This window comes from Sciurus vulgaris (genome assembly GCF_902686455.1).
Source record: "Sciurus vulgaris genome assembly, chromosome: 5".
NCBI lineage: Eukaryota > Metazoa > Chordata > Mammalia > Rodentia > Sciuridae > Sciurus > Sciurus vulgaris.
In genome coordinates, this window is record NC_136465.1 from 33497708 (window position 1) to 33520383 (window position 22676).

Below are 22676 nucleotides of genomic sequence, written 5' to 3' on the forward strand. Positions count from 1 at the left end.
CAGGTCCTATTCATTTTGTAGACAATATAGAAATACATGTTTCTCCTGACATCCATAGAAGAATATATATCTATATCCATGTGAATATTGATGTGATCCCACATAGGGTAGCAAAGAAAATCCTATGATATATTTGAAGAGCATACTTGGCTTCCACATTATTCTTTCAAAGTCCCTTTGTTTTATCTCTGTTCCTAGATGCAAATGCTAATTCCACATATCACAAATAAAACTGGGAAAATTATAATAAACTATCAGTTTTAGTCTTTTGGGTACACAGAAATTCTGTGGGAAAAACAATCCCAATAAATGGCATTTGATAATAATATTTCAAGAAATACAGTTAGACAGGGAAGCATGGATATATTTCATTTTGTTTGTTAACCATGGTTGTTAGTAATTCCATACTTCATTATTCTTAATCACCTAATACTACTTTTCTTAGTGCCAAGGAAATAGGAATATTTTTGATTGTACAGGATCAGAACTTTCTGAGCAAAAATGGTTGGAAATCTGGATTAAATTACAAACTTTGGAAATGAAAGGGACATGATATACAAGGGAAAGTTCAGAGTTATATACATAGATTTATATCCGTAGTTATGTGTCAGTGTTCTAAAGAGATTGTAAACAAAAGTCCTTCTCTTTCTCTTCTTCAAGAGTTCTTTTGTATTTCTTTAGTATTAAAATATCAGATAGCTGGACAAGGTGGTGCACACCTGTAATCCCAGTGACTCTGGAGGCTGAAACAGGAAGATTGCAAAATCAATGCCAGCCTTAGTAAGTTATCGAGGCCCCTAAGCAACATAGCAAGACTCTGGGTTCAATCCTTAGTTCCTTAATTAATTAATTAGTTATCAGGAAAAGAGAGAGGGTGTTGTGTAGTAATTTCTACACAAGTCCCCAAATTCTTAAATGCAGTGTTTCTATCCTGAGGTACCAACTACAGGGGCATCACCATGTGGCTCCTTTCATGTTTTCCTTAGAGAGAGAAGGTATGACTTTGAAAATTAATTTATTGCTTTTAGTCTTCTTCTGATTCAGAAACCTAGAGATGGTTTATAGGATCACATAAATGTAGCATTCAAAACCTAATACTGGTTTGCTATGTTAATCAAATATTTTTATACCCCACAGATTAGCACCTTGGACCAAAATCTAACAGGAAGAACAAGCAAACAAAAATATCTAATGAAATATTTTGAAAAATTTCACAAAGGAAATAAGCAAGGTGTGGAAGTGAAAACACATGCTGAGGTCCTTTTGGTTGCCCACCTATTAAACATTATGTTATCACAGTAACTGTAATATTATATTACAAATTAATTTTCTTGCCCCCTTTACCTATTTGCTTGTGAGCTTTTTGAGGTTAATGACAAGCTATATCCATTCTTCTATCTCCAGTGAAAGCCATTTGGGGTTTAATAAATATTTTGGGATTAATAAATTAATGACTTATGACTTAAAATGTCTTAAAATGTCACTGCCCCTGTCATAAGTTAAAATTACTAATCTAATCTCAAGGAAAGCTGTTCTTGCAATTTTTCTCTTGTCTCATCTAAATAGATTATATCATCAAGTTGTGGAAGCTTAGAAAAAAAAAGACCTATTTGACAAAGATATTTGACTACTGATGATATGGTATCATTCATTTCCTATTAAACTGGATGCATATTAAATTTTAAAGACTTCAAGCAAAAATACCAAGAAGTTAATGCTTATATTTATTCAAATTAAAATAAAGTGGTCATCAATAGAAAATTGGTCTCATCATTTTAAAGGTGCCTATGACACAGGTGTAATTAAGATATTTTTCATGACCACAGGAGTACATTTTCTGATAAAATAAGCATGGATGATATCAAATGAATGGCATTTTATACGGTGATGGGAGAACCCTAGACCTTTGGTCTTCTCTTTCTATCTTGGACTTTTACATACTAAAGTGTTTTAATAACTGTTCTCATTAGTCATGTAGGAAATAGAAGTTAATATTTTTAATATAATGGTCAAAATAAGTGTCATGGATTATCACTTTAAATTTTTGATGAGTTATACCTGTGTTATCTTTTTTGATGTGAGTAATGTCTTTCTGCTTTTCCACTTTCAGCTTCATAGACATGCTGAAACCTACTTTTGGGTAGTTATTTTCTTTCAATTTCACTTTGAGTTTCCTAATCCTGATGCTGTTTGAGGAAAGTATTCAGTGTGTTGAAATTTATGCTCCAGTGCCTTGTCCTTTCTCAGAAGAGTTCCATTTGGTTTGCTTATGAATGTGCTGTCTTTTAAGTCAGAGCTTCTTCTAATGTTAAGGAAAAGAGCTATTTGATTACTCAAGTGTAACTCTTGTTTTCTAGGTTTATCATTTAAAGGCACATTTCTAGGTTTATAGTTTTATTTATGAAACTTATAATCATATCTGTGCCTATGCTGTATTATTTACTTGTAATTTATTGGTACACAGTGGACTGGGGAGAGCTATTTGAATTCAGGGAGATGGAAATAATTTTGTTATACCTTGAATAATTATTGCACTCATGGTACCATGTAATGATTTCAATTTATTCTGGGTTTGTTTGCATTAACCTTTCTCTATATCAAATAAAGGTCTTAGTGTAATTACAGTTAAAATGGCTATGATCATGGAAAATTGGAAACTTTAGCTTAAAAAGGTAAGGCCATTTTTATGTTTTGCATCCCAAACACAAAATGGAATCAATTAATGATGTTTTAAAAAAGTGGATAAACAACATATTTCATTCAAATGATATTTTTTTCATATTATAAATAAGGTACTATTGGCATATATACTGCTAAAGTGTCTATTTCTAAATTATGCCTTCCAAAAATTATTGTGAAAAGAATCACATAACTACACATGGATTGAGATTAATGGAACAATAGATTAAATAATAATACATGCTAACAGTAAAGCAATTAAATGTGAAAACCCCGGCACTGGACTGGATATGCTTGTATTTCAATTTAATCATTTATTAATTATATTATTTGAGGCAAGCTGTTTAACTATTGGGGGACTCATGGAGACATAATAATACCTGTTCCTAAGACTGAAGGAAGAATTAAGTGAGTTAATACTGGTCACATTTACCAAATAGATATGGGTTTCAAATTTACCCTGTCTGTATGACATTTACAAATGGTGGTTTCAGATTCATAGTGGCTTGGATATCTGTGAAGATGAGGTGATTTGAAGTATTTCTGGTGAGATTTATCCTAAATCCAAATGTTGCAAAAGTGCCATACATAAAGTCCTGTTAAGTATAAAATATCAATGCAGAATTAGAAAATGCATAAGAACAAAAGTTTCTTCATTTAAGAGTTATTAGAATCATTATTAGAAGTATTACCCTCACTCAAACTGTTTAAAATAAATAAAAGAGGAGATATAAAATATGAAGAAAGAAGAAAATGGATAAGCAATGGTCAGAGGAAAAAAAGAACAAAGTACAACTTTTTGAAGTAGATCTTTATGTAAAGTAGAAAGACAAATGATTAAACATAGGAGTTAGGTTAAGAGTCATTGAGGTTAGAAAGAGAAGAGTAACTTTCAAATAGGATTTCGAATTATTGAACATGTAAGACATAAACAATAGACAAAAATGTATTTGCTCGGAATTTGTCAATAACTGAGAAAAGAACACCTGAATTCTCAGATTTAGGAAGTAGGATAAATCACAAGCTAGTTAAAGGCAAAGATACCCATCATTAGATAGATCACATTGAAACTGCTGAACTCCAAAGATAGTAGAAAATCTTAAACAGCAGTCAAAAAGGAAAGATATTGTCTACCCACAGGATGAATTATAAAACTAACAGCATATTTCTTATCAAACAAAGAAAGCTAGAGGATAGTAAAAAAATGGAATTCTAAATGACAAAAGGCTTAGGGACACACACACACACACACACACACACATACACACATATATCCTCCTATAGATTTAATATAACATGTATTTTTATAGAGATAACTTTAGAACTGAATGAGTCATTAAAAACAAATGAGATACACACTCTTTACTATTATACTATTAAAAATCTCCACATCAATCTATCGTACAACATGGTGCAATCCCAACTAAAATACAGCCATGATTTTGCTGTTGGTGGTGGGTATGTATAACTGAAATACAGACCGAGTGCACTCCTGAACTAAAAGCAGAAGGTGGAGTTGCTTATAAACCTAATAAAATATGCTAGCATTACAGTTATAATCAGTGAAATGTAACTGCAAGGAGATATTTTCACACTCACTCCACTGGCAAAATTAAATATGTGAATACAAAGCTTTGGCTTGATGGGAAGGAAGAATGCACATGTACAACTTATTTGAGAACACTTTGGCAATATCTGGAAATTTACTTCTAAGTTTTTCACTAACTAAAGAAATTTCCCATAAACAAACAAGAAACCATGCTCAAATATGCTCAAAACGATGAAACATAAATCAGAAAATAACCTAAATCTATCAAAGAATAAACTGATACATAGCAGAGCACAAGGGATCATTATGTCTTCATTGTGTCTTGATGTATGGACAAATAGGACCTAAATAAAGATATTATTGAGGAAATCATGCTCCATAAAAATTGTCTGCACTATATAAATCTGAAAATATGCAATACAAAATTTTGGTGAATATAGTAATATCTGACTTCAATTATGTCCTGTGAACTGTCTTCCACTAGATAGATTGGAAAGTTAAAAGTCACATCTTTGTTTACAGATAGAGTTCCATATCCAATTTAGATTCTGCAATTCAATGTATTTCTGTGTGATCTAAATTCAGTATGAAATTTAGAAAAAATTGACCATCCTAGAGATATTTATCTAGCCAGTGCAGAATTATCAGGCATCATATAGCTCTGGAACAAGTTCCTAGCAGCAGTTTCAACAAGCCCTAGGTTCTGCTATAGCGGTGTACTCCTGGAACCATCAGTTGTACTGGCTGAACTCCAGGCAAGTTAGGTAAAATGTTAGGGACTAACACTGCAACCAAGTCTAATAAGGCAGAAAGTATTTGAAAACTCCTGAAATGTATATCTCTAGATACTTAATCTAGAACTATGCTTCTGAACACTTTTCATATCATGACATACACTCAGTATGGTCTTCTGCATCAATTAATAGACTGCTCACCTCTTTAAGAAATTAATGCTACTGGACCTAGGACAAAGGGAATAATACTGAAGGCTGTAACCAAGTCATGGCTCATTGGTTAGAAAACTTTACCCTAGGGAAAGGAGATGTGCATTTGGAATGGTCATTGTAAAATTATCTGTTGCTAGTAAGTATTTGCAAACGAACCCCATTTTCCTCAGGATCTTAATGAGTAAATCAATTATAGTAGTTTTACACAGTAATTCCTTAGCATTTCTAATAAATAAATCAGAATTACACATGTCGACCTAATAGAAGGCAACAGCAAAAACTACAGAGTGTGGTATGCCATTTCCAAGATATTAGGCCTACCAAAATGATATGCAAATTCATTAATTTGTAAAAAAAAATATATTACTTTTATAAAATACGTGAGAATTTAAAATACTACATTCAAAATAATGGTTCCATCAGGGGAGAGCAAATAAGAATTAGGTTAGGAAGAAACGTGTAGAAGATATCAATGAATCTGCTATGTTTATGACTTTCAAAATATCCTACATAAATGTCACGAAATACTAACCTGAGTTTAATAGGGGTACTGGGACACCAGTGTTTTAAAATATTCTAATATTAAAATTGTCTATAATAAAAATCAATTTGTGGACTCATGAAACAATATTTCTAGCATTTGGCTAGATCCTACCTCTAATTCCTGGTGATTCTTTCAGTTTTGATCTCCTCCCTCTGTTGGCTTTGTCTTCATGTTGGCTTCCCTGGTTGTTTCAAAATGATATCCAAGAGCAAGCATGATTATGTGGTTCCTGATTCATACATAAAAGAAGAAGGTGTTTCTTACCAAATACTCATCAAATTAAATTCCTGGCTTTCACTGCAGTTGGACCAATCAGAGACAATTACTGACATGTGGAATAGTGTGTGCTAATTAGTTGTGGGCAATTCTTTGTACTTCTCTTCCTGTCACTAGAGAAGGAGGATAAGATGATACTGATAGGCTTATACTGACCTCAAGTAAAATTTAGAGCTTGAAGTAACATTAATACAACCAAAATCTTGAAGGTCCAAACAGATGAAAGATGTGATTCATCAAGGAAAATATGGGCATTGTCCAGGAGGTAGAATGGGGACATAAGATATGCTGGATAATGACCACTGACTCTGCATGACAAGTGCAAGATCCTCAAGAATGTACTGGTCTCTAGGTCAGTGTTCTGAAAGGCTGGTGCCTGGACCCACAGCATCAGACACGTCTAAAAACCTGTTAGAATTGTAAGATTTCACATTATAACCCAGACCTACCAAATCAGAATAACTAGCGACAACAACCCATGCTTGGCAAGACTTTCAAGTGATTCTGATACCCATTAAAGTTTGAGAACCTCTACTTCATTCTCTTTTCTTTTCTACAAACCTTTCATATTATTATTTCGCCTGTCTGTACTACTACTCTTTACAAAAATGCATTTCCATTCAACATTCTACATAGTCAAATATGTCATGTATTTTCATTATAATGTGGGGAATCTCAATACGTAAATTCAGACACCAAGCTCATCCACATGCTAGCTCTGGAAACTACCTGTAAAATTCCACACAACTATACCATATTAATAATATGAACATCATGTGTATCTAGGTATTTTGTGTTTATTGTTGTCTTGCCTTGTCAGTTATCACATAAGTTTTTCTCAATCCTATGTTTCTTGTGACCCTGAATTATTTTCCATGGTTCTAGATTGGAATTAAAAATGTTTTAATTCTGATCAAGTTAAACTTACCTTCTTTTTTTCATTGCTCATGACTTCTGTTTTCTTTTTCAGAGTCCAAGTCCCAAATCATGAAAATTTACTCCTATATTTTCTAATAGCAATTTTTCATGATTTTAACTTTCATTTGGGGGGGTCATCATTTTATTTATAATAAAACATAAATACATTTTAGTAGGTACAAAGATAAAAATATTAAAATTTCAAATATCTCTTTGCAAGCTCACTTGCAAGTTTTGCCCTGCCCACGGATGACTTAGAAATTGTCATTCCAACCCGTTTAATCAATTAGTACCTGTGCACATACGTGCATGCATTCCCTGTATATCTTTGACTCCTTAATATCTCTCCATGTGCAATTCGCTCATTCTTATGTTTTAAATGCAATTCAGATTTTCTCTCTGAATTTTGAGACACACTATGCTACAGAAACAGTAAGGGTCTTGTAGACAATAGCTTGTGTTCACCATTTCCAAAGCCTGTGCAATATAAATCCTTTAATTATGATCATATATCTAAGGTGTTCCTTTCCAAGACTCACAGAGCCTTTGAAATTGCACGTTTTTTCTTTTATTATCCTTATATCATTACCCTAAAAGGAATCTAATCTCTAAAGAAACTATGTGCTTTTGGAAGTTATGGAAAAATCAAAATTTCATTCCAAAGTCTATTTTTACAGACTTTTTCAATTTAATAAGCATATAGCACTCCCTATATTGTGTCCTCTGCAAGTATGTCCAAGAGAGAAAAGAGAAATAATTTGCAACTGTGAATTTCCTGCTATACATTTGCATTTGTGATATCATTCATAACTAATTATGCTAGATTAAATTGGGTCCTGATCTTATGCACCATTGCTCCAATTGACCAGCATTATTAGTAAAACTGCTTTTGACCTACCTCCAGAGATATATTTTAGTCCAAGATTAATGTTTGGTTCAAAGCCCTAGAAGAGTCTCCCCCTGACAAATACCATACTGCTGAAGCTGTTTCTTGCCTATTTCAACCTCAGAGGATGTGGCACTGAAGCACAGTTATGCCTGCATATTGGAAATGACAGTTCTAATTCTACTTCTGGTTAAGGAAATCACACTCTATTCTTATTTTTCTATATCATCAATAATCTCAGGAGAGTCCTCCCATTGCAAAATTTTAAATTTTTTTATTATTTTTTGATTCATTGCACACAAATGGGGTACAACTTTTAATTTCCCTGGTTGTACATGAAGTAGAGTCACGCCTTTTGTGTAATTATGTACATGGGATAATGATGTTTGTCTCATTCCATTATCTTTTCTTTTCCCCACCTCTTCCCCACACATCATTGCCCTCTACACAATCCATCCTTACTCCATTCTTCTGTGACCCCCTCCTCCTCCCATTATGTATCATCATCCACTTATCAAAGAAATCCTTCATCCTTTGGTTTTTTGGGGATTGACTTATTTCACTTAGCATGATATTCTCCAACTCCACCTATTTACATGCAAATACCATGATTTTATTCTTCTTTATGGCCGAGTAATATTCAATTCTGTATATATACCACAGTTTCTTTATCCATTCATCTATTGAAGGGCATGTGGTTTGGCTCCAAAATCTAGCTATTGTGAATTGAGCAACTATGAACATTGATGTGGCTGTATCTCTGTAGTATGCTGATTTTAAGTCCTTTGGGTATTGGTCAAGAGGGGGATAGCTGGGTCAAATGGTGCTTCCATTCCAATTTTTCTAAGGAATTTCCACACTGCTTTACAGTATGACTGCACTAATTTGCAACCCCACCAGCAATATATAAGTGTACCATTCCTCCCACATCCCTGCCAACACCTATTGTTGCTTGTATTCTTGATAATAGTCATATAATTTGATGAGATGAAATCTTAGGGTAGTTTTCATTTGCATTTTTCTTATTACTAGAGATGCTGAACATTTTTTCATATATCTGTTGATTGTTTGTAGATCTGTGAAGTGTCTGTTCATTTCCTGAGCCCATTTATTGATTGGGTTATTTGTATTCTTGGTGTAAACTTTTTTGAGTTCTTTATAAATTCTGGAGATTAGTGCTCTATCTGAAGTATGAGTGGCAAAGATTTTCTCCCACTCTGTAGGCTCTCTCTTCACATTGTTGATTGTTTCCTTTGCAGAGAAAAAGTCTACATCTATTAAGTTTGAATCTATCCCATTTATTGATAACTGCTTTTATTTCTTGTGCTTTGAAAGCCATGTTAAGGAATTCTGATCCTAAGCCGACATGATGAAGATTTGGTACAGGGTCTCTGGTCTAATGCCTAGGTCCTTGATCCATTTTGAGTTGAGATTTGTACAGGGTTAAAGATATGGTATTTTTTTTTCCTTGAACATGGGAAATTGCTTTACTTATTTTGTATCATTTTCAATTTCTTTCATCAGTGTGTGATAGAGGTCTTTTGTTCTTTTTATTTAATTTATTTTTATTGTAAACAAATGGGATACATGTTGTTTCTGTTTGTACATGAAGTAAAGGCATACCATTTGTGTAATCATACATTTACATAAGGTAATGGTGTTTGATTCATTCTGTTAATTTTCCTTCCCCACCACCACTCCCACCCCTCTTTTCTCTCTATACAGTCCCTCCTTCCTTCATTCATGCTCCTCGCCCACCCCCCATTATGTGTCATCATCTGCTTATCACTGACATCATTTGTCCTTTGGTTTGTTCAGATTGGCTTATCTCACTTAGCATGATATTCTCCAATTTCATCCATTTGCCTGCAAATGCCATAATTTTACTATTCTTTATAGCTGGGTAATATTCCATTGATTATATATATATATATATATATATGTATCACAGATTCTTTATTCATTCATCAATTGAGGGGCATCATGGTATGTTCCACAAAAGGGATATTGTGAATTGAGCAGCTATGAACATTGATGTGGCTGCATCTCTGTAGTATGCTGATTTTAAGTCCTTTGGGGATAGGCCGAGGAGTGGGATGGCTGGGTCAAATGGTGGGTCCATTCCAAGTTTTCTAAGGAATCTCCACACTGCTTTCCAGAGTGACTGCACTAATTTGTGACCCCACCAGCAATGGATGAGTGTACCTTTTTCCCCACCTCCTCACCAACACTATTGTTGCTTGTATTCTTAATAATCACCATTCTAATTAGGGTGAGATGGAATCTTAGGGTAGTTTTGATTTGCATTTCTCTTATTACAAGAGATGTTGAACATTTTTTCATATATCTGTTGATTGCTGCAGATCTTCTGGGAAGTGTCTGTTCATTTCCTTAGCCCATTTGTTGATTGGGTTATTTTTATTCTTTGTGTAGAGTTTTATGAGTTCTTTGTATATTCTGGAGATTAGTGCTCTATCTGAAGTATGAGTGGCAAAGATTTTCTCCCACTCTGTAGGCTGTCTTTTCACATTGCTGACAGTTTCCTTTGCTGAGAGAAAGCTTTTAGTTTGAATCTATCCCAGTTATTGATTCTTGCTTTTATTTCTTGTGCTATGGGAGTCCTGTTAAGGAAGTCTGATACTAAGCCAACAAGATGAAGATTTGGACCTACATTTTCTTCTATAAGATGAAGTGTCTCTGGTCTGATTCCAAGGTACTTGATCCATTTTGAGTTGAGTTTTGTGCAGGGTGAGAGATAGGGATTTAGTTTCATTCTGTTGCATATGGATTTCCATTTCTCCCAGCACCATATGTTGAAGAGGCTATCTTTTCTCCATTGCATATTTTTGGCCCCTTTGTCTAGTATGAGAAAATTGTTTTTATTTGGGGTTGTGTCCATGTCCTCTATTCTGTACCACTGATCTACCTATTTTTGTACCAATACCATGCCATTTTTGTTACTATTGCTTTGTAGTATAGTTGAAGTTGTGGTATTGCGATACCCCCTGCTTTGCTCTTTCTACTGAGGATTGCTTTAGCTATTCTGGGTTTCTTATTATTCCAGATGAATTTCATGATTGCTTGCTCTATTTCTGTAAGTTATATCATTGGGATTTTAATTGGAATTGCATTGAATCTGTGTAGCACTATTGGTAGTATGGCCATTTTGACAATATTAACTCTACCTATCCAAGAAAATGGGAGATCTTTCCATCTTCTAAGTCTTCCTCATTTTCTTTCTTGAATGTTTTGTATTTTTCATTGTAGAGATCTTTTACCTCTTTGGTTAGATTGATTCCCAAGTATTTTATTTTATTTTTTTTTTGAGACGATTACAAATGGAGTTGTTTTCCTCATCTCCCTTTCAGATGTTTCATCACTTGTGTATAACAATGCTTTAGATTTATGCGTGTTGATTTTGTAGCCTGCTATTTTGCTAAATTCATTGATGAGGTCTAGAAGTTTTCTGGAGGAGTTTTTTGGATCCTCTAAATAGAGAATCATGTCATCAGCAAATAGTGACAGCTTAAGTTCTTCTTTTCCTATTAGTATCCCTTTAATTTCTTTAGTCTGTCTAATTGCTCTGGCTAGAGTTTTGAGGACAATGTTGAATAGAAGTGGTTAAAGAGGATGTCCCTGTCTTGTTCCCATTTTTAAAGAGAATGGTTTCAGTTTTTCTCCCTTTAGAATGTTGTTGGCCATGGGCTTAGCATAAATAGCCTTTACGATGTTCAGGTATGTTCCTACTATCCCTATTTTTTCTAGTGTTTTGAGCATGAAGGGGTGTTGTATTTTGTCGAACGCTTTTTCTGCATCAATTGAAATAACCATATGATTCTTATCCGTAAGTCTATTGACATGATGGATTACGTTTATTGATTTATGAATGTCGAACCATGTTTGAATTCCAGGGATGAACCAACTTGATCGCGTTGCACGATTTTCTTAATATGTTTTTGGATATGGATTGCCAATATTTTGTTAAGGATCTTCGCATCTATATTCATTAAAGATATTGGTCTAAAATTTTCTTTCCTTGATGTGTCTCTTCCTGGTTAGGGTATGAGGGTAACATTAGCTTCATTGAATGAGTTTGGTAGGGTACTCTCCCTTTCTATTTCCTGGAATACTTTGAGAAGTATTGGAATGAGTTCTCCTTTGAAAGTCTTCTAGAACTCGGCTGAGAATCTGTCTTGTCCTGGACTTTTCTTGGATGGTAGGTTTTTAATGGCTTCTTCTATTTCATTGCTTGATATTAATCTGTTTAAATTGTGCATGTCCACCTGGTTCAGTTTGGGAGAAGCATATGTCTCTAGAAATTTGTCAATGTCTTCGGTAGTTTCTATTTTGTTGGAATACAGATTTTCAAAGTAGCTTCTCATGTTCTGTATCTCAGTGGTGTCTGTAGTGATATTTCCCTTTTCATCACGAAGTTTAATAATTTGAGTTTTCTCTCTCCTTCTCTTTGTTAGTGTGGCTAAGGGTTTGTCTATTTTGTTTACTTTCACAAAGAACCAACTTTTTGTTTTGTCAATTTTTTAATTGTTTCTTTTGTTTCAGTTTCATTGATTTCTGCTCTGATTTTAATTATTTCCTGTCTTCTACTACTTTTGCTGTTATTCTGTTCTTCTTTTTCTAGGGCTTTGAGCTGTAATGTTAGGTCATTTACTTGTTGACTTTTCAGTCTTTTCTAGAATGTGCTCCATGCAATGACTTTTCCTCTTAGTACCACTTTAAATGTGTCCCATAGATTTTGATATGTTGTATCATTGTTCTCATTGACATCTAAGAATTTTTTTATATCCTCCCTGATGTTTTCTGTTATCCATGTTTCATTCAATAGCATATTATTTAGTCCTCAGGTGTTGGAGTAATTTCTGTTTTTCATTTTGTCATTGATTTCTACTCTCAGTCCATTATGATCTGATAGAACACAAGGCAGTGTCTCTATTTTTTTGCATTTCCTAAGGGCTGCTTTGTGGCATAACATAGGGTCTATTTTTGAGAAGGTTCCATGTGCTGCTGAGAAGAAAGTGAATCTGCTCGTTGATGGATGGAATATTCTATATATGTCTATTAAGTCTAGGTTATTGATTGTGTTATTGAGTTCTATGGTTTCTTTGGTTGATTTTTGTTTGGAAGACCTATCCAGTGGTGACAGCGGTGGGTTAAAGTCATCCAGAATTATTGTGTTGTGGTCTATTTGATTCCTGAAATTGAGAAGGATTTGTTTGCTATACAGGGATGCACCATTGTTTGGGGCATAAATATTTACTATCATTATGTCTTCCTGATTTATGTTTCCCTTAAGCAGTATGAAATGTCCTTCTTTATCCCTTCTGACTAACTTTGGCTTGAAGTCCACTTTATCTGATATAAGGATGGAAACCCCCGCTTTTTTACTGAGTCCATGTGCATGGTAGGTTTTTTCCCATCCTTTCACCTTTAGTCTGTGGATGTCTTTTTCTATGAGATGAGTCTCTTGCAGGCAGCATATTATTGGGTCTTTCTTTTTAATCCATTCTGCCACTCTATTTCTTTTGATTGATGAGTTTAGACCATTAACGTTCAGGGTTATTATTGAGATATGATTTGTATTCCCAGTCATTTGGGCTTATTTTTGGTTTTTAAGTTGGCTTGGTTTCTCCTTTGAGTGGTTTTTCTCTAAGGCAGTTCCCCACTTTGCTGACCTACATTGTTGTTTTTCATTTCCTCCTCATGGAATATTTTGTTGAGGACATTCTGTAGCTCCGGCTTTCTATTTGTAAATTCTTTTAACTCTTGGTTATCATGGAAGGATTTTATTCATCTTCAAATCTGAAGGTTAGTTTTGCTGGGTATAGAATTCTTCGTTGGCAACCATGTTCTTTCAGAGCTTGAAATACATCGTTCCAACCTATTCTAGCTTTTAGAGTCTGGGTTGAGAAGTTGGCTGCTATCCGTATTGGTCTCTCCCTATATGTAATCTCTTGCTTTTCTCTGGCGGCCTTCAAAATCTTATCTTTATTTTGAATGTTAGACATTTGCATTATAATGTGCCTTTGTGTGGATCTGTTGTGATTGTGTGCATTTGGTGTTCTGTAAGCCTCTTGTATTTGATTTTCCATTTCATTCTTTAGTTTTGGGAAATTTTCTGATATTATTTCATTGAATAGGTTGTTCATTCCTTTGCTTTGTATCTCTGTGCCTTCCTCAATCCCAATAATTCTTAAATTTGGTCTTTTCGTGATGTCCCATAGTTCTTGGAGATTCTGTTCATGATTTCTTACCATCTTCTCTGTTTGGGCAACTTTATTTTCAAGAGTAAATATTTTGCCTTCATTGTTTGAGGTTCTGTCTTCCATGTGGTCTAGTCTTTTGGTGATGCTTTCCATTGAGTTTTTTTATTTGGTTTATTGTTTAATTCATTTCAAGGATTTCCTTTTTTTTTTTTTTTTTTTTTTTGAGAATCTCTATCTCTTTGTTGAAATGATCTTTTGCTTCCTGCACTTGCTCTTTCAGCTTATTGGTATTATCATTCATTGCCTGCATTTGCTCTCTTAACTCATCCTTTGCTTCATGAATCATCTTAATCATGTATAACCTGAAGTCCTTTTCTGACATTTCTTCTACCATACTGTCATTGGATTCTATTAATATAGAATCTAGATTTGTTTGGATCATTTTCTTCCCTTGTTTTTTCTTGTTATTCATGTATCTTCCCGTCTAGCTGTGCATATCTGGGATATTGAAGATTTCCTCCTATAGGCTTATAGTGGCCCTATAGGTTTCCAAAACCTTTTCTTTAAGGGGAGATCAATATTAGCAGTGCTCAATTCAGACACTATGTAATCCTAGACCAAATAACCCCTATGAGGATAATAACAATATTGTCATAATAAACAGAATGAGTTCAAATATTATCTTCAGTAAAACAAACAGATTTGCAATAAGGTCTGCATTTTCTAATGGAGGACAAAGAGGATGCAGAGGGATGTAGAATGTATCTGTTAATGGGATAAGAAAAGAATATACAGAAGTTCTAGATAATAAAAAGGGTGAGAGTGTAATCAAAAGGAATTGGATGTTAGCGTGCAAAAAGGGAGAAGGAGAAAGAGACTCTGAGGGAAGAAGTAAACAAAAGGAAAAGAGATCAAAAAAAGTAAAGAAATAAAACAATATTGTTCAATAAGAGGAAGAAAGAAAATCTACACTATAACAGTCATATAGTAATCAAACCTCCCAGTCTTCAGTAGCCTAACGCATGAGACGTACAGTGACAATGAGCTTCACGTCTCCAGCAGGCATCTAAGGATGGGATTTGCCCCACCTAAAGATCGGAGCTACGCCTTCCAGGATTTTCCGAGATGGCTGCTCTGGCTTCCAAATGTGTTGGCAAATGGGGAGCTGCAGCTCAGGGTGTGGACATGGTCTGCTGGAGGTCCTGGAGGCGGGGTGCAATTGTTCAGGCAGGGGTCCTGGAGGTCCTGTGTGTTTGGTGTGGTTGCAGGATCCTGGAAGCTGGGTGCAATCAGTTTGGTCTGGGGTCCCGGTGATAGTGCACATTCAGTTGGTCTGGGGGTCCTAGTGGCAGGGAGCCATCAGTCAATATGAGGGCCCCAGAAGCAGGGAGTGATTGGTCAGGCTGAGGCATCCTGGAGACGGAGCTCAGTCAGTCCACCCAGGGGTCCTATAGGACCTGGCTGTTGTCTCAAAATGGCAGCAGTCATGTGTAATCAAACCTGCAGGTACTGTAACAGTGAACTTCCAGGCAACAGCAGGCATCTGGTGTTCCACTGGTGGTCAGCGATCAGTTTGCTGACTGTTGTTGGACGATCGGGAGGTGAACATCATGCGGTGGGTGATGGATAGGTGTAAGGCAGGCAATGTACAGGCAAGAGGCAGGCAAACGGCTGATGATAGGCGCCTGACAGTGAGCAATCTGCACTCAAAAAAGGTGTCGATATGCTGGCAGACCGCAGGTGATCACAGGAGACAAATGGGATAAACAGCAGGGGATCAATAAGCAGCAAAAACTGCCTCATCAAGAAACAGATATCCTCTTCTTGAAACCAGAGTTACCAAGCAACAAGGAATGCAGCCTTCCTCTAGTCCACCATCTTGGATCTCTCCGAGATATGGTTTTAATTTCATTTTACTGCATATGGATTTCCAGTTTTCCCAGCACCATTTGCTGAACAGGCAATCTTTTCTCCATTATATGATTTTGGCACCTTTGTTTAGTACAAGATAACTGTACTTATGTGGGTTTGTCTCTGTGTCCTCTATTCTGTACCATTGGTATACCTGTCTATTTTGGTACCAGTACCATGTTGCTATTTTTTATTATTGCTCTGTAGTATAGTTGAAAGTCTGGTATTGTGATACCTCCTGCTTTACTCTTCCTGCTAAGGATTGTTTTGGCTCTTCTGGGTCTCTTATTCTTCTGGATGAATTTCATGATTGCTTTCTCTATGTCTATGAGGTATGTCATTGGGATTTTAATTGGAATCACATTGAATTTGTATAGTTCTTTTGGTGATATGACTATTTTGAAAATATTAATTTTGCCTATCCAAGAATGTGGGAGATCTTTCCATATTCTAGTGTCTTCTTAAATTTCTTTCTTCAGTGTTCTGTAGTTTACATTTCAGAGGTCTTTCACCTCTTTTGTGAGCTTGATTCCCAAGTATTTTATTTTCTTGAGGCTACTGTGAATGGGGTAGTTTTCCTAATTTCTCTTTGAGAGGATTCATCACTTATAAATAGAAATGTATTAGACTTATGAGTGTTGATTTTATAACCTGTTACTTTGCTGAATTCATTTATTAGGTCTAGAAAATTTCTGGAGTTTTTTGAATCCTCTAAATATAGAATTATGTTGTCAGCAAATGTGATAGCTTGAGTTCTTCTTTTTCTATTTGTATCCCTTTAATTTCTTTAGTCTGTCTAATTGCTCTGGCTAGTGTTTCAAGGATGATGTTGAATAGAAGTGGTGAAAGATGGCATCCCTGCCTTGTTCCAGTTTTTAGAGGGAACTCTTTCAGGTTTTCTCCATTTAAAATGATGTTGGTCCTGGACTTAGCATAAATATCCTTTACAATGTTGAGGTATATTCCTACTGTCCCTGTTTTTCCCAGTGTTTAGAGCATGAAGGGGTGCTGTTTTTTAGCAAATGCTTTTCCTGCATCTATTGAAATAATCATATGATTCTTTAAGTCTGTTGATGTGGTGAATTACATTTATTGATTTTCAGATGTTGAAACAACCTTGCATCCCTGAGATGAAATCCACTTGATCATGGTGCACTCTCTTTTTAATATGTTTTTGTATGAGATTTGCTAGAATTTTTAAAGAATTTTTACATGTATGTTCATCGGGGATATTGGTCTGAAGTTTTCTTTCCTTGATGTGTCTTTGTCTGGTTTTGGTATCAGGGTGATACTAGCTAGCTTCATAGGATGAGTTTGGAAGTGTTCCCTCCTTTTCTATTTCATGGAATACTTTGAGGAGTATTGAAATGAGTTCTTCTTTGAAGGTCTTGTAGAACTCAGCTGAGAATCCATCTGGTCCGAGGCTTTTCTTGGTTGGCAGGCTTAGGATAGCTTCTTCTATTTCATTGCTTGAAATTGGTCTGTTTAAATTGTGTGTGTCCTACTAATTCAGATTTGGTGGATCATATGAAACCTGTCTATGTCTTCAAGATTTTCTACTTTGTTGAAGTACAGATTTTCAAAATAACTTCTAATTATGTTTTGTATTTCAATAGTGTCTGCTGTGATAATTTTTTTCTCATCATGAATTGAGTTTTCTCTCTCCTTCTCTTTGTCAGTGTGGCTAAGGGTTTAACAATTTTCTTTATTTTTTTCAAAGAACCAACTTTTTGTTTTGTTAATTTTTTTGAATTGTTTCTTTTGTTTAAATTTCATTGATTTCAGCTCTGATTCTTATTATTTACTATCTTCTACTACTTTTGGTGTTGACCTGTTCTTCTTTCTTTAGGGCATTGAGCTGTAATGTTAGGTCATTAATTTGTTGACGTTTTCTTCTTTTATTGAATGAGCTCAATGCAGTGAACTTTCCTTGTAGTACTGCTTTCATACGTCCCAGAGATTTCAATGTGTTGTATTGTTATTCTTGTTTATCTCTCAGAAATTTTTTATCTCCTAACTGATGTCTTCTTTTACACATGCTTTATTCAATAGCATATTATTTAGTCTCCAGGTGTTGGAATAGTTTGTTTTTTATTTTATCATTGATTTCTAATGTCATTCCATTACGTTCTGATAGAATACAAGGTAGTATCTCTATTTTTTTTGTATTTGCTAAGAGTAACTTTGTGGCATGACATATGGTATATTTTAGAGAAGGATCCATGTGCTGATGAGAAGAAAGTATATTTGCTCATTGGTGCATATAATACTCTATATATGTCTGTTAAGTCTAAATTATTTATTGTGTTATTGAGTTCTATGGTTTCTTTGTTCAATTTTTGTTTGGAAGATCTATCCAGTGGTGAGAGAGGTGTGTTAAAGTCACCTAGTATTATTGTGTTGTGGTCCATTTGGTTCCTGGAATTGAGAAGGATTTGTTTGATGTACTTAAATGCTCCATTGTTTAGGGTATAAATATTTATGATTGTTAAATTTTGCTGGTCTATGCTTCTCTTGAGCAGTATGAAATGTTCTTCTTTAACCCTTCTGACTAACTTTGGCTTGAAGTTCACTTTATCTGTATGGGGTGGAAATCCCTGCTTGTTTATGCAGTCAGTGTTCCTAGTATGTTTTATTCCAACCTTTCACCTTCAGTCTGTGGGTGTCTTTTTCTATGAGATGAGGATCTTGAAGGCAGCAAATTGTTGGGTACTTCAAAAAAATCCAACCTGCAAGTCTATGTCTTTTGATTAATGAGTTTAGATCATTAACATTCAGGGTTATTATTGAGATATGATTTTGTACTCTGGGTCATTTTGGCTTAGTTTTGGTTTTTAACTTGGTTTCTCCTTTGATTGGCTTTTCCTTTAAGGTAGTTCCTCCCTTTGATGACTTACATTGTTGTTTTTTATTTCTTCCTTGTGGACTATTTTGCTAAAAATATTCAGTAGTGCAGTCTTTCTATTTGTGAATCCTTTTAACTTTTGTTTATCATGGGAGGATTTTATTTCCTCATCAAATCTGAAGGTGACTTTTTCTGTATGTCTCTTGAGTTTGATTTTTCATTTCATTCTTCAGGTTTGGAAAATTTTCTGATATTATTTCATTGAATAGGTTGTTCATTCCTTTGGTTTGTATCTCTGTGTCTTCCTCAATCCCAGTAATTCTTAAACATTGTCTTTTCATGGTGTCCCATAGGTCTTGGAGGTTTCTTCAGGATTTCTTACCATCTTCTCTGTTTGGTCCACTTTATTTTCAAGATTAAATATGTTGCCTTCATTGTCTTCCAGGTGATCTAATCTGTTGGTGATGCTTTCTATTGAGTTTTTTATTTGGTTTATTGTTTCCTTCATTACGAGGATTTTTTTTTTTTTTCAAAATCTCTTATCTCTTTATTGAAATGATCTTTTTCTTCCTGCAGTTGCTCTTTTAACTGTTTTTGGAGTGCTCAATCATTGCCTGCATTTGCTCTCTTATCTCATTCTTTGCTTCATGGATCATTTTAATTATGTGCATTCTGAACTCATTTTGACAGTTTTTTCTACCATGCTGTCATTGGATTCTATTGATGTAGCATCTAGGTTTATCTAGGACACTTCTTCCTTTGTTTTTTCATGTTGTTCATGTATCTTTCCCTCTATCAGTGTAGATCTGAGGCATTGCAAATTCTCCTTATAGGCTTAGTGTTACTGCAGGTGTCCAATACCATACCTTAAAGTGGGAGATCAATATTAGCAGCACACAATACAAACAATATGTAGCCTTAACACAAATAGCTCCTATTAAGATATTGACAGTACTGTCTTGGTAAACAGAGGTGATGAGTTTGATTATTATCTACAGCATAAAGAATAAGCTTGCAATAATGTCCACAATTTCTGATGGTGGACAAAGAGGATGGGAAAAGGTGTAGGATATAATACTAGTGAGATGGGACATGAGATTATAGAGATCCTAGATCACAGAAAGAGTGAAAGCAGAATCAAAATAAATTGGTTGTTAGCATAAGAAAAGGGAGAAATAGATTCCAAGGAAACAGATATATAAGAGGAAAATAGAATGAGAAAAATAATTAAAAATAGAAGAATAGGAATAATAGTAATAATACTCCTAATAAAAAAAAAAAACTACAATAAAACTATAATATACCACTCAAACCTCCTAGTCTTCTATAACCTGATGCATGATAGGTACTCCATAATGCAGTGTCCAAGGATGGGAGCTGCCCCAATTAGAGATGGTGATGACCAGGTTGGGAAAATATTCAAGAGAATGGGTAGAGGTGACCCCGCTTTTTGGTAGATGGGGAACCTCAGCAGGGCACTGAGACCCCACAGGGAGTAGTGCTGAAGATCTGCGTGTTGGGCCAGCCCAGCACTGGAGATCCGCATGGGTGGTGGCTGGGCCTGGGCCTAGGCCTGTGCTGTGCAGCTCTCCAAGGCAGTGACTAGACTTTTAAGTTAACAACAGCTGCAAAGCATCTTTTGTCTTCTAAGGCAACACAGCCACAGGATACGGGACTAGGATATGGATGGATCTTGAGCGTGTCCCACAAGGGTGAGGGAAAGGGTTCCCAGGATAGTGATGGGCTGATGCCAAATAAAAGCTAAGAAATATATATATATATATATATATATATATATATATATATATATATATCAGAATAAATAAATATCAGAAGAAAAGACAGGGCTGGGGTTGTGGCTCAGTAGTAGAGTTCTTGCCTACCATGTGTGAGGCACTGGGTTCTATCTTCAGCACCACATGTAAATAAATTAAATAAAAGTTCATCAACAAATAATAATTTTTTTTTTTAAAAAAAGAAAGACAAAAAGGCAAGACTATTTTTGAAGCAGGAGCATGACAGATTGAGCCATCCAAAAGGGTCTGGCTCTAACAAGGAGGAGCCCATGCTTGCTTTACTTTTAGCCATACAGATCAAAGGGAACAGGATGAGCTTCTTCAAGAAAAACAGAATAGGGTGGTAAGCAGACTATCTGGCTCTAGTGGGTCACTGCCATATCCATGCCTGTACTGAAACCTGAGTGGTAAGCTAATGCGGGATACCACGTGACTCAAACATTCTCCAAGAGTCAATATCGACTGTGAGCTCCTGAGGTCAGATATTCCTGGTTAATGGCTCTTTCTCACATAGTCATTGATGGCTCCATGCAGAGGGACTTCTTTGGGAGACCTTATTCTGTTTACCACAATACAAGAGTGCAATGATTTTCTCCTATCATATCCTCTTTTCAGACTTTTCTATTTTTCCTTGGTTTTTTGATATTTTATTAAATAGTAGTAGACATGGTCTTGTTTTCATTTATCTTTCTTCATTATAAACTTTCAATTTAATATCTATGCCTTGTTTAAAGTGTAAGAATCATTTTTACCCTTCATTTTGTTATATATTTTCCTCCAAGTCATTATTCTTTCTACAATGCCCATTTCAAATGTACTTAAAGATACTATATCTATTTTTATTGTTTCTGGATTTTATTTTCAATTCTCCCTTTGCCTTGAATTCTGAGAGAAGCATCTTGCTTTGTTTTTGCTAATTTTCTATTTCAGTTTAATAATCAACTCTTTAGTTCTCTCTTTCAAAGAAAATATATCGTCCTTCTATTATCTTTATCTCTACCTCTTCCATCCAATTATCACATATGTAGTTTCTTCTGATTAATATAATTTAAGTGCATTTGAGTTTCAAGTGGTTTCTCTCCTTTTCCTTACAAATACTTTGTCTTTAAGTATTTTACCTTTGGTTAAGTGTGACAAGTGGTTTTATTCCATGCCTCCACATATTTTTAATTTTCTCTGAACTTTAATTTATAGTTCCATATTTTATTTGAGAATTGTCTCTTATCTGTCTTAAGATGCAATGATGCTCTAGATCCTGGAACCATTAGTTATTGAAAACAGTTGTTCAGCTTCTATGACCTACATTGATTCTGACAGAGAACAAATTCTTGCCACCAACTGGTTGTCTAGCATACTGAGGGAGGCCAAGGTGCCTGAAGTTCTTTTTAATTTTAGAATCTTGACAATTATCCTCAGGTCCTGAAACCATTTATATCCTGTATGTCCCCCGAAAGCCAAGGCGATGCTACTGGGAGGTGGTAAAATCTTTGGGAGATGTGATCTTATCCAAGGTCCTTAGATCCGTGTGAGCGATGGCTTAGTGGGATTTTGTAGGAACTTTCCCTCTCCTCTTCTCCCTTCCCTTCCCTTCCCTTCCCTTCCCTTCCCTTCCCTTCCCTTCCCTTCCCTTCCCTTCCCTTCCCTTCCCTTCCCTTCCCTTCCCTTCCCTTCTCTCTCTCTCTCTCTCTCTCTCTCTCTCTCTCTCTTTCTCTCTCTTTCTCCAGCCAAAAATATAAGTGGTTTTTTCTCTGCCTCACATTTGCAGCATGGTGTTGTCCCTCACTACAATCCCAAAACAACAGGGCAAGTCTGCCATAGACTAGAACCGCCAAAGGAAAAAATGAATCAAAATAATACTTTTCTATTTAAAATTAATTATCTCAGGTACTTCATTCCAGTCATGAAAAATTAACACAATCCACCCCCAGCTTCTGCTTCAACCTCACCCTTCTCCATCACGGTGCCCTGGGCATTTTTAGACCTGTGACTGGTTTCTTTTTTTGTTTGTGGTTATTCTGATCCTATTCATCTTTCTTTAAGAATCCTCACATTTTTTGGTAAGTTGATAGCATTTTGTTTTGTTTTGTTTTCCAAAGAGAACCAT